The sequence below is a fragment of the Rattus norvegicus genome, chromosome 4, assembly GCF_036323735.1.
Source record: "Rattus norvegicus strain BN/NHsdMcwi chromosome 4, GRCr8, whole genome shotgun sequence".
Classification (NCBI taxonomy): domain Eukaryota; kingdom Metazoa; phylum Chordata; class Mammalia; order Rodentia; family Muridae; genus Rattus; species Rattus norvegicus.
The window spans coordinates 133,888,368-133,902,588 of NC_086022.1; the positions used below are offsets into that span (position 1 = coordinate 133,888,368).

Here is a 14,221-nt window from a genome sequence, read left to right on the forward strand (position 1 = left end):
CATAGAGGTTGCCATGGCCATGTTTTATTTATCAGCACCCAGCACGCCACAGGAACCCACCCATCCTAGGACATCCCTGAGCTATTCCAGCCTTGGGCAGCAGCTAGACTAGATCAGAGACAACTTCACCTGTTGATGCTGGGAGTCCTGAGTTCCTGGGGTATTTTCAGAGGAATTAGATGGCCAGGCTTACACAGCCTGGTGGTTCCTATTGGGATGAGTAGGGAGCCCTTCTCCACGGAGAAGTCATCTTCTACATCGCTCAGTTGGCTCAAGACATGACTTACATTCGACATGCTGCGTGGGAACTTGCTAATAGAGGAAGGCATGGTTTCCAAGGAGGATGCAAGTCAGAGCAGCCAGCGGCCATCAAGGACTGTGCAGCTGTGTCCCCGATGCTCAGCTCATTGTAGCAGAGCAGGTACAGTGCGCTCAAAGAAGACAGGCACTAGGATGGCTCATTTGCTAATCTGGGACATTAATTCAGCACACCCCCCTCCCCAGGGTGAGACGAATGAGTTGTCCCCATGCTCAGAGCAACAGGGGAAAGAACGCTATGTATAGAAATATCTATCTGCATGTGCTGGCAGGGATTTATTGAGTTTAAAATAACCAGTTCCTGGTCTTCGGAACCTTTGATTTAGTGGCATTGCAGCAAGAGTAGTGCTGTGTAAATTGAAACCTGACTTTCCCTGTTTAAAAAGTGGGTACATCTAGCAAATTGGGGAGCACATAGCATCTCGGCAGCCACAATGGCAATCTTCGGATCCACCTTGTAGCCTTACAAGAACCTGTCGGCTTTGTCAAATTTGTCCCCATTCATTTTATGTGCGAGTTCATGTATGAGCACATGTTCATGTGGTATATACAAGTGGACGACAGAGGGCAGCTTGAAGGAGTTGGTTTTCCCCACCATGTGAGCTTATCAGGGTCGGTGAGCAGCAAGCTGACCCATTTCTCCAGCTCACGCCTTCTTCTTTCCCCTTTCCTTTTCCTTTTTCATTCTCTCTCTCTCTCTCTCTCTCTCTCTCTCTCTCTCTCTCTTTCTCTCTCTCTCTCTTCCCCTCCTCCCCCTTTTCTTTTTTCAGGGACGGGGGGAGGTGGTGGGTGAGACAGGGTTTCTGTATCCCTGGCTATTGTGGAACTCAGAGCTTTGTACACCAAGCTGTCCTTGAACTCAGAGATCTGCCTGCCTCTGTCTCCTAAATGCTAGGATTAAAGGCATGTGTTACCACCACCCGGATCCTTGGAAGAATCCTTAAAGAAATACATTATTTCAGCCCATTTTTGGTTGAGCAATGGCTCCCCGTCTTTCAGTTGCCCTGCCCTGTAGGAGAGGCAAGATTCTAGGTCTGATTTGGGGCTTATTGATCGTTTGGTTTTGGTGGTGGTGGTGGTAGTGGTTTTAATTCTTCAGCTGAAATAGCAAAAGAGATGTTTGGCCCTGGAAAGAACAGGACCAGTTCCCAAATGCCACGGATCTGGAGCATTGGATCAATAAGGACCCTCTGGGTTATAAGCCAAGACGTTCTCTCAAAGGTGGTCTTCCTGAGCGGACACTGACAATCTCACTCCATTCAGACAGTTATGGACAGGGCGTGCTGTCGCCAGCTCTACCAGCATGGCAGACTCTGGAGTCCTTTTCTTCTGCTGCTGCAGTCTCCATAAGTGTACAGGCCAACTTCCTGTCCCTCGGCACCTTTGCTTCTGCCTCTCTGTCATTCTCTTTGGTCCACGGCTCTTTGGTCCACCTCTGGGTCTCCTTCTTGAATTGCCTGTGGGCACACCCTCCTTGCTCCCCACCCCCGCCTAGGGACTCCTCCCTATCTTATGTCCAGCAGGTCAATGTCTAAGGTGCCATGAGTACAAGGAGACTACAAACAACAGTGCCCCCAGGTCCTACCTGGACATTGGTTCTGTGTTGGACCCAGGCTGAGGACTCCAGGAAACTCTTCTTGGCCAGCTACAATGTCCTACACCCTGCTCCCTCCAGGGAAGCCATGTGCATCAATCAGCTCCTGGGACACCTGCTATCTCAGTTCCCTCTCCAGGTCTCTCCTCTGCCCTTTCTTGTCCCCCAGGTCACTGGCAGTGTCACATGCACTATGATTTGTTCCTATGTCCAAAGATCTTACTGCACCAACGTTTCTGAACTTTGTTTAATCTTTTAGACCCGAAGAGTGGTTAGACACAAAGGGTCAATACCTGGCCTCCACACAGTGATGGCCTTTATCCCAGTGCACGCTGTGGGAGAGATTCAAGACGCCGCTGTAGTCATGAGACTTATTGCTTGGAGCAGTCTTAACTTGGAGCTGACTTAACTGTCTCTGGCGCCTAAACTGTCAGGACGATGAAGTAGCTGGCTCAAAATATTCTCTCAGGTATCTGAGAGATACTTCACCCATGTAGGAAGCCAAGACCACTGACCTTTAGGGCCCTCTCTGTGAGGGGCAAGGAAGATAACTGGGGAATCATCCTCACCCATGGAGAGCTGGTCCTGTGTCAGCGCACTGGCTGCACCTCTCAGCTACTCCAGGAGGGAAGGAAAGTAAAAACAAGGATTATCTGAATTCAAGAGATTCTTTCTCCTTTTTCTCCAACTTGAACAAAATGTTTAAGGTTGAACCCAGCTGGTAGGAAGCCCTACTCCTCCCTTTTACTCATTTCATTCCCTTTGGGGTGCTCTTGGGTGAGGGTGTGTTGCTTGGGGCCACAGCAGCCCAGCTGGCTTAAGACCACGAGGATAGATGCTGTGTTTGCAGTGGAAGCCACAGACAGAGGATACACAAGTATCTGCCTTAATGTTCCTTAATCTCTACCTCAGTGGTTCTCAACCTCCCTAACGCCACAACCCTTTAACACTGTTCCCCATGTCATGGTGACCCCTAACCATAACAATTATTCTCTTGTTACTCTGTAACTGTAATTTTGTTACTGTTCTGAATCCTAATGTGAATATCAGATATGCAGGATATTCGATATGCAATCCCCCAAAGGATTTGTGACCCACGGGTTGAGAACTGCTGCTCTAGACTCTAACCTTGAAGTAAAAACAATCTAGAGCTCACCGCCCAGCAAAGGTAACCCCAGGGTACTGAGAGCTCCTGCCTCAAAACAAACAAACAAGTAAACAAACGAAGCATGTGCTGAGCAAGCCAGAAGACTAGAAAAGCAGAGTCCAGATCCATTCGCCCACGTAAGTGCGGGGCAGGCATGGTGGCCAGACTGTAATCCCAGAACAAGAGAGGTAGAGACAGGATCCCGGAGAAAGCTGGCTATCTAAACTAGCTCAACTGGCGAGCTCTAGCTTCAAGTAAAAGGCCTTAACTTGATGTATATGGTGGAGAGCAACTGAGGGTCACATCTGACATCCGACTCTGGCCTCCACACATCTGTACCCATGCACACCCAACACACATACAACATACAAACATGCATACACACAGATGCACACTGCATAGACAAATTTTTTTTAAAAATTAAGTAGACGGTACCGGAGGATCAACACCTCTGAGCTCCATACGCATCCTCACACATAGGCATACTTGGACATACAGTACCGGCCTACATGTACACACACACACAAAGACGGGTACCAAAGTCATGCTTTCTACCTATCAGATGCCCTATCTGCTACTAATAGTCTTCATACCAGAGAAGTAATGGATACCGTTTTTTAGTTTGCTCATTTTTTGTTTTGTTTTATTGTTATTTATTTATTTATTTATTTATTTATTTATTACCTGGTCTCAATATGTAACCTTGGCAGGCCTGGAACTCACCATGCTGATCTAGAGTGCCTTAAACTCACAGAAATCTGCCCCTACCCTTCAACTGTTGTTATTAAAGGCATGTTACCACACACCTAGCTTGAAATAGATTTCTCATGTTTATTATTACGAGATAGGTTCTATATAATTATATTGTAAACTCTTTGACCAATGGATGTATAAATTCTTATGGTCATTCCTATGGTTGGGATGTGAAATGTCCTCTCCCACTCTCCCCTTTGCCCAGGCTCGTGTTTGAATATTTAGCCCTTCAGCTGGCAGCAGATCTATTTTAGGAAGCTGTGGAAACACTGCAAATAGGACCCTGTTGGCTGATACAGGTCACAGGGGCACACCTTAGGGGTCCCAGCCCCCTTTATTTCCTGTCCTATCTCGGCTTCCTGGCTACTCTCTGAGATGCTGCTGTTTGACACCCACCGTCGCAGACCCCGCCCGCTCTCCGGCTACCGCGCCTTGGTGAATTATGTTCACCTGGCATCCACAGGGCCTCCATGGTCCACCATGGTGAATTATACTCCCTGAACTATGAGTCAGAATAAATCCTTCTTCTCCGAAGTTACTCCTGTCGGGTATCATCACGGAGACTAGAAATGTAACTACTACAGTCGTATATCTAATTACAGGAATCTGGGAAATGACATATAAACCCACCCGACCAACACGCATGGAAAGCCAGCACGAAGCCAGTTCTGTGTTGGCCAGTGCTGTACACAGGGGCAAGTGAGGTGCAGTTTTCTTGGTTCCCAGTTAATTAACTGGGGAAACTTGGCAAAGGCACTCAGAGTCATAAAGCAAGGCAGAACCAGAGAGAGGCCAAGAGGGGTCCACATAGAGAGCCAGGGTAGCGCAGAAGCAGACTTCATTCCAGCTTGTCCCGAAAGGCCGACTAGCATTCAGCTCTGGTTTCCCAGTTGATGAGAAAGAGAGAAACTAGAACAATGAATGTCCCGGGCTCCACCTTCCCCTCCTCCCGAGCTATACATCTCCCTGAGTCCTTCAGCACTCCCTTCACTCTGGAATCCATTTAGAAATTTATTTCTTTCAGTAAAATAAAATCACAGATTTTTTTTCCCTTCAAAATTTCCTGTCTCTGTTCTATCCAAAAGCTCCAGTGCCAGGAAGGAACGGGGTCGGTGTCATGAGAGAAATTTGTTATGTAATATGCCGATGCCAGGAGAGCCGGCAGAGATGACGCTGGTGAGTTCCGTCCAAACTCTGCAGAAAGCAGCCATGTTTCCCTCAAAGGGACCACAGAACCCCTCCTAAAACACGAGGGAGGAACAGGCTTACACCACAGCAAAAGGCATTTTGTGGGTGTTGTTTTGAGAAAGAACAGCCCCTAATCAAGGGGAGGCGAAGGAGCCACCCAACCAGCCCTGTATCCTGGTAAATAAATAGCCTGGAATACGTCTGGAAGGCGGAAGTCTTGAAGTCAGTTTGAATTATACCGAGAAGCCGCAAACACATTTCAGAGGTATAAATGCAGTCATCTCATTTCCTGATACCATAACAGACACAGGTAAATAGAAGCTATTACCTCCCGGTTTCTGGGAGAAGTCATCTAGTCATTTACAAATTAAGTTTTACGTGGCCAGCCTATAACAGGTGGGGAGAATATAAACTGTTAGGAAGCTATATACTTGAACATTCCTTGAGTACAACTGTATTATCTGTAGAATGCCGGTCTGCATAGCCCTGAGGGAGGGACACCTTAATTTTCTTCTGGGAGATGATATGTGAGAAGCACATGGAACCTGGCAAGAGAGAGAAGAGATATATTGGTTTCAAAGTGCCTTGGATGCCATTTACACCTCAATGACGGCTTACTAGCTGGTGTCTCTCGGTTTAATGGTGGCTTATTGGGCACAGGGCTTGACATGTAAGCATAGGGACCTGGGTTCTGATCCCCAGCACCAAGGGAAAAAACTAAGAACACCCATGCAGATGACCTGTCATCCCATGGTATGGAGGCCACCGAGAGCATTCTGGCCAGCTACCAGTCTAGATGAATGGGCGAGCTCCAGGTTACTGAGAGACCCTGTGCCAAATTAAATGAAAGAGTGATTGAGGAAGACACTGGATAAACTGTGGCCTCTGACTGCACACATACATCTGCTCACATACACTACACCACACAGAGACAGACACACAAACAGAGACAGAGATGGAGAGCAAGGGCTAGAGAGCAAATTGAAGGGAGAGGAGAAAAGAAAATCTATAGCAGCACTTGGGGTTTTACCTCAGTGGTAGAGGGCTTGTGGGGCAAGCACAGGGCTAAGGCTCCACCCCCGGACCTGGGGGGTAATTTAATTTGAAATGCACAAGATGATGACCCCTACCTCCATTTAATATTCTATGCGCCCTCCTTCCCCCCACCCCCCGATTGTTCCTGACTATTGTGTAAGTGTGGCCATGTGCTGGGCAGAAGGAGAAAGGCTTGCCACTGCAAGCTTGCTTTCAGCGAAGTGGCATGGAGAGTGTAATTGGGCCATGTGTAATTCTTTAAGCGCACAGTGGAGATCAGTTTCATTTGCATATCTATCTTGAGGAATTATGGGATACCCAGAGCTATTTCTAGAATGCCATTTGCATAATTGTTCTAATCTTTTATGAGTACGGCGACATGTGTGGTCTGACAAAAGATTTTTGAAAGAAAATTTGTTAAGTTGCATTATAAGGCTTGCAAAGATATTAGAATTAAGTAGCGGTAGGTATGTATTTAATAACCTGTTTCTACTAAAGGAACACAATTGCATAAAGCCATTCGTCTGCCACCAGGGGTTTGCTACCTTTGCTATTGTTGCTCACCAAAAGTTTATCATTTAAAGTTGGTTTCTTCAACCTTCCCCCGCCCCCACAGCACTTCTTGGAAAGAATTAAATCCACTTAAACACCATGAGAAAATGTACAGTTGTTTTGTGACTCTCTGACACCCCTTCTCTCCTCCCCTTCCCACATACATTTCTTAGTCTGTGGGCATCTGACATGTTTCTGGCTTTGGACTCTAGCTGCAAGACAGACAGATGCACAGTCTTTGTGTTCTTTTTCCATCCCGGTGTGATCATGATCAAAGTACCTGAGTTTCTGTGAGGAGGAAATGCATGTAGGCCGAGTCCTCCATAGTTTGAACATTCTTAGACTACAGGAGGTGGCACTCTTTTCTGACCTCTGAACACTGACCCTCCAGCCATGTCCTCTTCTCCATTCTGGTTTCATCCCTGAGCTAAACAACCCGGACAGGACTGTTGAGGCCTGGTCTGTTGCTATGTATTGTAATGCTAAATTCTGTACTCTTGGTGGATGCTCACATTTATAAGCTTTTGTTGTGCAAACCTTGTTCCATAATTTAAAACTATTGGTTAAATAAAATTGGCTACACCTGACTGATTACTGAGGGATTAGAGATTGATAGGTTTTGAGTTACCTGGTTTGGGGTGGAGAATCGAAAGGAGAGACCATGAAAAGAGAGAGAGAGGAGAAGACACTACTAGAGGAGAGGTACCATGAGCACCTGGCCAGGAGAAACAGCATGCATTTGGGAGCACTGCTGGGGAGGAAACCAGTGTAGCAGTTAGAAAAGTAGATTAGAGATTACTCCCTTAAATGTCAAAATCAAATAAAATAACCAAAGTCTGAGGCTCATTTATTTTTAAGCTAGTCAGGGATAAGCCTAAACTGGTTCAACTACACAGGATCTTCAGCCCCACTTTTACCTCTTGGCCACATTAATGACTAAGACCTCCTGTCCTTGTTGCCAGTGTGTGCCTATTTGGCTGTCACCATGGACCCACAGAAAAGCTGGGTACATCCCCTTTGGGTTTGGCCTGCCATCAGTCTCAACACCCAAACCAACCTGAGGTCAGTGTGGGGTTGACCCCGCTTTCTGAAGGACTACCACTACAAAATGAGCACCTTTATTTTTAAATTTTGGTTTTGAGACCAGGTAGAGCCTGTCTACAAATGCTACCTAAGTAGCCTCGGCCTCAAACTATGTAACAAGACCTTGAACTCTCCATTTTCTAGCCTCTAGCTCCTGAGTGCTACGTGCCACTATACCTGGCGGGCATTGTTGTATTTATTCATTCATTCATTCATTCATTCATTCATTTATTTATAATGATTTATTTATCTTTGTTTTATTGTTACTTTGTCTGCACGCATGACCGTGTTCCATGTGTACGTACGTCAGGCACCCATGGAAGCCAAGGTCCTCTGGAAGAGTGCTCTTAAGCACTGAGCCATCTCCCCAGCACCCTACAGTAATTTTAAAAGGTTACACCCTGAAGTTTAAAATGTAACAAAATGATAACCCCTTAGAAAGGAATACTCAGCTTAGTGATTAGGAAAGAGAAGATGGAGTTGTCTACCAAGATGACTCCAAATAAGACCCACTCGAGGGCTTCTTCCTGCGTTGAGGGTGTGTGCTTCAGGAGGCCCCAGGGGTTCTGGCTGCTAAGTCAACTCAACCAGCTTCCCCAGGTCCTTCACTGCCGGGCCTCATGCCAAATGCACTCATCTCTCTTTCTGTTGGAGAGGAAGCTCAATTTTCTCTTAGTAAAGTAAAGGAGATCACATCTGCTCCTTTCCGCTGCTGCTCTGAATTTAAGTCACACAATCACTCTTAGCCAGTAAACGGTCTCTGAATAGGGGAACAATGACCTGTAGAGGACGGCTATAATCTACAGGTCTCTTCGTCTAGCCATAGGTTTCTCAGCTCTTAATGAAAGAAAAAAAAATAACATTTGTGTGATAGAGAATAACATTTGTGTGCAGAGGACTAATAATTTATTTCTATATTCCCATAAAAACGTAGCAAACAATACTTGTTAGGCATCACATGTTTGAGGAGCACCTTTTGGCTGCACTGTACCTTGGTAGATATGATGACGAGAGGGAACAATCGCAGGGTAACGCAGGAAGCTGGAGGAGAGGAGACATTAGGAGGACCCAAGTTTGCTCTTTAGTAAAAACCCCTGTCTTAGTTAGGGTTCCCATGACTGTGACAAAACACCGTGAACAAGGCGAGTTTGGAAGGAGGGGTTTGTTTTAGTTTAAACTTCCACATCATTGTTCATTATCAAAGGAAGTCAGGGCAGGAACTCAAATAGGGCAGGAACCTGGAGGCAGGAGCCAATGGAGGGGTGCTGCTTACTAGCTCACCACTGTGTGCTCTGCCTGCTTTCTTATGAAACCCAGGACCACCGGCCCAAGGATGACACCTTCTAAAATGGGCTGGACCCTCACTTATCAATCACTAATTAAGAAAAGGCTTATGGCCAGATCTTACGGAGGCATTTTCTAGACTGAGGTCTCCTCCTTTCGGATGACATGAAACTGACCAGTGAAAGCCCTTTGACCTCATTTACCACATTTTCAGGAAGGTATCAGGGATTGAACTCAGGCCATTAGGCTTTTGTTGGGAGAGTGGTGCCTTTTTCTTCTGAGCCATCTCCTCAACCCCTGCTCTTAAGAAAGTCTGTGTTTGCTGGGCGATGGTGGCCAGCACTTTTAATCCCAGCCCTCGGCAGCCAGAGGCAAGTAGATCTCTGAGTTTGAGGCCAGCCTGGACTACAGAGTGAGTTTAAAGACAGCCAGGCCTACACAGAGAAACCATGTCTTGAAAAAAAACAAACAAACAAACAAACAAACGAAAAGAACAGGCATGATTAAAATTTCCATAGTAAAAAGTTTTGTTAAAAACCTGTTTTGTTGATTCAGTTGTGTGTTTTAAATGAGCCAAACACACTCATGCCAGCATTAATCTGTGCAGAGGAATGCAATCCGGGAAACTTCTCAATAGTTACTCAAACCTAACTTAATAAAAGAGTTTTCTCCAAGTTTACTTGAATTTCTTCAGTAGAACCCCCACCACCACGCACACAGATTACTTGTATTTTAAATAAAAAAAGATAAACATATGAATTTAAACAACTGTGGAAGCTTGATTAGCAGTATGGCCTAGTGGCTAAATCATTCCTTAGTGTTGAGTGTCACTGGGCCTCTTGCTTCTGCACTGACCCACAAGTGACAAGCTAAGAGCATCTAACTGTGCCTTTGTACTGCTTTGGATGTATTGTTTCCTTTGATATCGCCCTTTGTAACTTCCTCCTATGTCTGTGTGTACATATATGTATGTATATGTTCACAGGCATGTGTGTTTCAGGGTGCAGGTCAGAGGTGGACCTCTGGTGTCTTCCTTAATTTCTCTCCACCTTAGTTTTTGAGACAGGATCTCTCACTGAACCTAAAGCTCGCCAAAGCCACACGGATGACTGGTTTGCAAACCCCAGGACACTGTCTCCTCCGTGCCAGCTCTGGGACTGCTGTTGGCATTTGCTGCCACTTCCTACTTTTTATGTGATTTCTGGAGTATACTCAGATCGTTAGCTTTGCTCAAGTCCTTGACCAACTGAGCTGTCTCCACGGTCTGCAAAGGGTTAACTTTCATGAGTGTTTTACCTTTTGAGGAGGAGGTAAAATGTTTAGTTAAAAAATACCAAGAGGTAGCTGGATGCGGGCAGTGGCAGTGCCACATCCTGGTCGGTATCCGGGAAAAAGTCAGTGGGGCCTGGGGACAGTTTGAAGTAACTATTGCCTTCACATTGTACTCCCTGATGCAGGCGGCCCTGCTGTGCGTAAACACCACCTCTGTGCTGCACGAGGAGTGCTTCCTCAAGAACATTGGCTGAGGAACAGACCGGGGGATCGGTAGATTTGGAGAGGAGCCAGGAATCAAATCTCAACTACTGAACCTTATCCGATCTGTAAGGACTGTGAAGAAGGTGCCATTGATAACAGTAAACTCAGTTACTGTTGCATTGCTCTTGTTATTTGGCCGAACATCATTGAGAAATCAGAGACTCAGAATAAGAAAAGCCCGGGAAGTTACTATTTCTGTTGCGACTGGAATATTGGAATATTCATGTTCCTGCAGGTTCATCTTGCAGTTGACAAAAATAAATAAATAAAACTGACAATAAAACCAGAGTTTCTATCTAAAAAAAATATCAAGTAGACACAAAAGAGCTTTGGACTAAAGCACAGGTTCTCATCTCTACCTGCTACCTCCAGAAGATGATGACAATGACAATGTCTGACGACACTACCAGCTTTCAGAGCTAGGGCAGGATACTGGAATTCTACTACAGGGTGCGACACAGCCAACACAGAGTAAGCAGGATTGGGGAGGGTGAACCCCAAGAACTCATGGGGACAAAGGCTCCTGGGAATATGCATGGGCGGGAACTCCAGGGAGCAGGCCACTGCACAGCTGCAGCACAGGGGTCCCAGACATCACAAGAAAGGAGGGCACAAGGACACTTGAGACTGCATGCGCAACCTGAGCATTTTGTCATCACGAATCAGTGTCCACGCTGCGGACTTCCCACTCTCTCGCTCTTAGTCTTTGGTGACTAATGTACATCTTGATGACATGATGACTTATGGACCAACAGAGCAAAAGTTCTGAGAATCAAGGACAAGAGCCAGCTGTTGAGGGGTGGGGGTTCAGACCCTGAGTCACCTGAAATGTCCCCCTGGGCAGTCCACAGTCGAGAGAGAACTGAGCTACAGGAAAGCCACAGATCAACTGGGGTAAAACCCTCTTTCCCACCATCTGCTTCCCCCTACTACAGCTGCCTGCCTCACCTGCCTTGGGTGGGGGCCGTGCTTTTCAGATTGTTCACAAGTAGTGTGTACACTGTTGCAAATGCCAACCTAAATACCTGAATTCTCCAGGGCGGCCCTCCTCTGTGTTTCCTTGTAGAATGAGAGAGAGAGAGAGAGAGAGAGAGAGAGAGAGAGAGAGAGAGAGAGAGGTATCAGAGTGAACTATGCCAAGACCAAGGGAACTTGCAAAGATATTTAGTTCCTGCCTTCTAATTTAACTAGAAATTTGTCTTGCTGGCCGTTGTCACCTTAGCAGTGGCCTTTCCAGAGACATGCCATCCTTTACTCTTTTTCAGTGGTTCTCAACGATAGGCAGATCTTAAAGGGGAAAAGGTTTTAAAAGTATCACAACACCCAGGCTTCATCCTAGACAGACCAAATTAACATACTGGAGGATGGTAGATGGGAAAACTGGGAGAACCTCCAAAATAGCATGTCAGCTGGGCACGGCTGCAGAACTCTAATCCTGCCACTTGAGAGGCCGAGGCAGGAATATGATGGTTCACAGCCTGGCACACATGGTGAAAACCTATCTGCCTCTGACACAGAGAGTTACATATTAATAGAACCTCTAGCAATGGGCAATGTGTATATTGAAAACAGCCTTGGTGGGAGTAAAGATTTTCTTAAAGATCCATAAACAAGGCTGGAGAGATGGCTCAGCTGTTTTAAGAACACTGTCTGCTCTTCCAGATGTCCTGAGTTCAATCCCCAGCAACCACATGGTGGGTCACAACCATCTCTAATGGGATCTGATGCCCTCTTCTGGCACACAGGTATACATGCAGATAGAGCAGTCATATATACAATAAATAAAGCTTCTTTAAGAGAATTATTTATTTTAGGTATATGAGTACACTGTAGCTATCTTCAGACACACCAGAAGAGGGCATCAGATCTCATTACAGATGGTCGTGAGCCACCATGTGGTTGCTGGGATTTGAACTCAGGACCTCTGGAAGAGCAGTCAATGCTCTTAACTGCTGAGCCATCTCTCCAGCCCTCATAAATCTTTAAGAGAAAAAGGATCCATTGATAAAAGCCTGTCATCCTTAGGATGTCTTTAGAAATGTTAGCAGAGAAATCTGTTGTATGGAATGGTGACTACAGTCAGTGTTACTTCCTCCAGGTAGATGTTCAATGTCTTCACAATAAAGAATAGATACGTGAGTGGGAATGCTAACTAGTACAGGTTAGCCATTTTACAATATACACATAACTCAAGATAGTATGGATACCATAGTCAGTCATTTTATTTGCTAATTAACTTTTTTTTTCAATAGTGGACAATGTACAGATGTTAAACACACGGAAATGGAGTAGGGGGAGAGACCACGGAAGTAATATCAATTCCAAGGATATTATCTGAAATATGTGACAGTGTGAAAAGGAAAGGTCACCAAAGGTTGTCAGTGGGTTTTAGTGTGGTGCATGCTAAATATCATGAATATCTTGATCTTGAGGTTAAAAATAGCGGGGCCTGGAGAGATGCCTCAGAGGTTAAGAGCACTCACTGCTCTTCCAGAGGTCCTGAGTTCAATACCCAGCAACCACATGGTGGCTCACAACCATCTGTAACGAGGTCTGATGCCCTCTTCTGGTGTGTCTGAAGACAACAACAGTGTATTCATAAATAAAAGGATAAATCGGTTGGGGATTTAGCTCAGTGGTAGAGCGCTTGCCTAGCAAGCGCAAGGCCCTGGGTTCGGTCCCCAGCTCCGAAAACAAAAAAAACAAAAAAAAAAAAAAAGAAAAGAAAAGGATAAATCAATCTTAAAAGAGAGAGAGATTAAAAATAGCAACCTTCGTTTCATTCTCTGGAAGACTAAGCTAGGAAAGAACAGGATATGGTTTCTGATATGAGAACCAGAGGAGGATGGGATTGTTTGGTTTGTACCTGGTTTGCATAGCTCTAGTAAGAGCTACACTGATATGAGAGGAACACCATAGCCTTTGGCTGTGGGACTGGTAGTTTTGACAAACTTTTCCTTCGGTAAAAAGAACAGAGCCTAAGTTTTTAATGCAATGTTAAAAATGACCTATGGTCCGTATCAGTTACTCTTCTCGTCGCTCTGACAAAATACTCAACAAGAAACAACTTGAGGGTTTATGTGGGTTCACAGCTCGAGGGGACACTACAGTCTATCCGTGAGGAGAGGGCCTGGCTGCAGAAGTCAGAAGCTGCAGGTCACATCGCACCTAGAGCAGGGAATCAGAAAGACAACAGGTGGGAGGTGGCCAGGATATAAATCCTCACAGTGGCCATTGTGCAGGACATTTCCCATGCAAACCTTAATGCTGTCCATGAAAGCTGACAGAAAACGAAAGGTGGAAAGGTCGCTTGAGTTTGGTTACTATAGCTATTGGCTAGTTCTGCCGCTTTTGACTTAAGAAAACTCACACCATAGATTTACCAGAAGTAGACCGGGCTTTTTTTTTTTTTTTTTTTTTTTTCCACCCGGAAATCCTTACCATGCCTTACCTTGTAGAGTTTCAGGATTAGGGCATCCCAGACATTATGAAGGGTCATCTTGGGAGCTGATGATGCAATTGCCAGGGCATAGACCTATCGAGTCACATAAGAATGTCCCAGACAACCTCTGAGGGCTGGGTAGATGGTCTAGACTGTTAAAGCATTTGCTGGGTAAACCTGACCACCTGAGTTTGCTCCCCATACACACACCTGTGACCTCCACAGGTGTGCCTTGGCACCCCTCCCCCCACACATGCGCAGTCTCTCTTACACGTAATACTTAAGGAAA

The 14,221-nt window shown here is 45.7% G+C and overlaps 1 pseudogene; it reads left to right on the forward strand.

The window, feature by feature from the left end:
- On the forward strand, positions 10,295-10,789 carry Ier3ip1-ps1 (immediate early response 3 interacting protein 1, pseudogene 1; annotated as a pseudogene).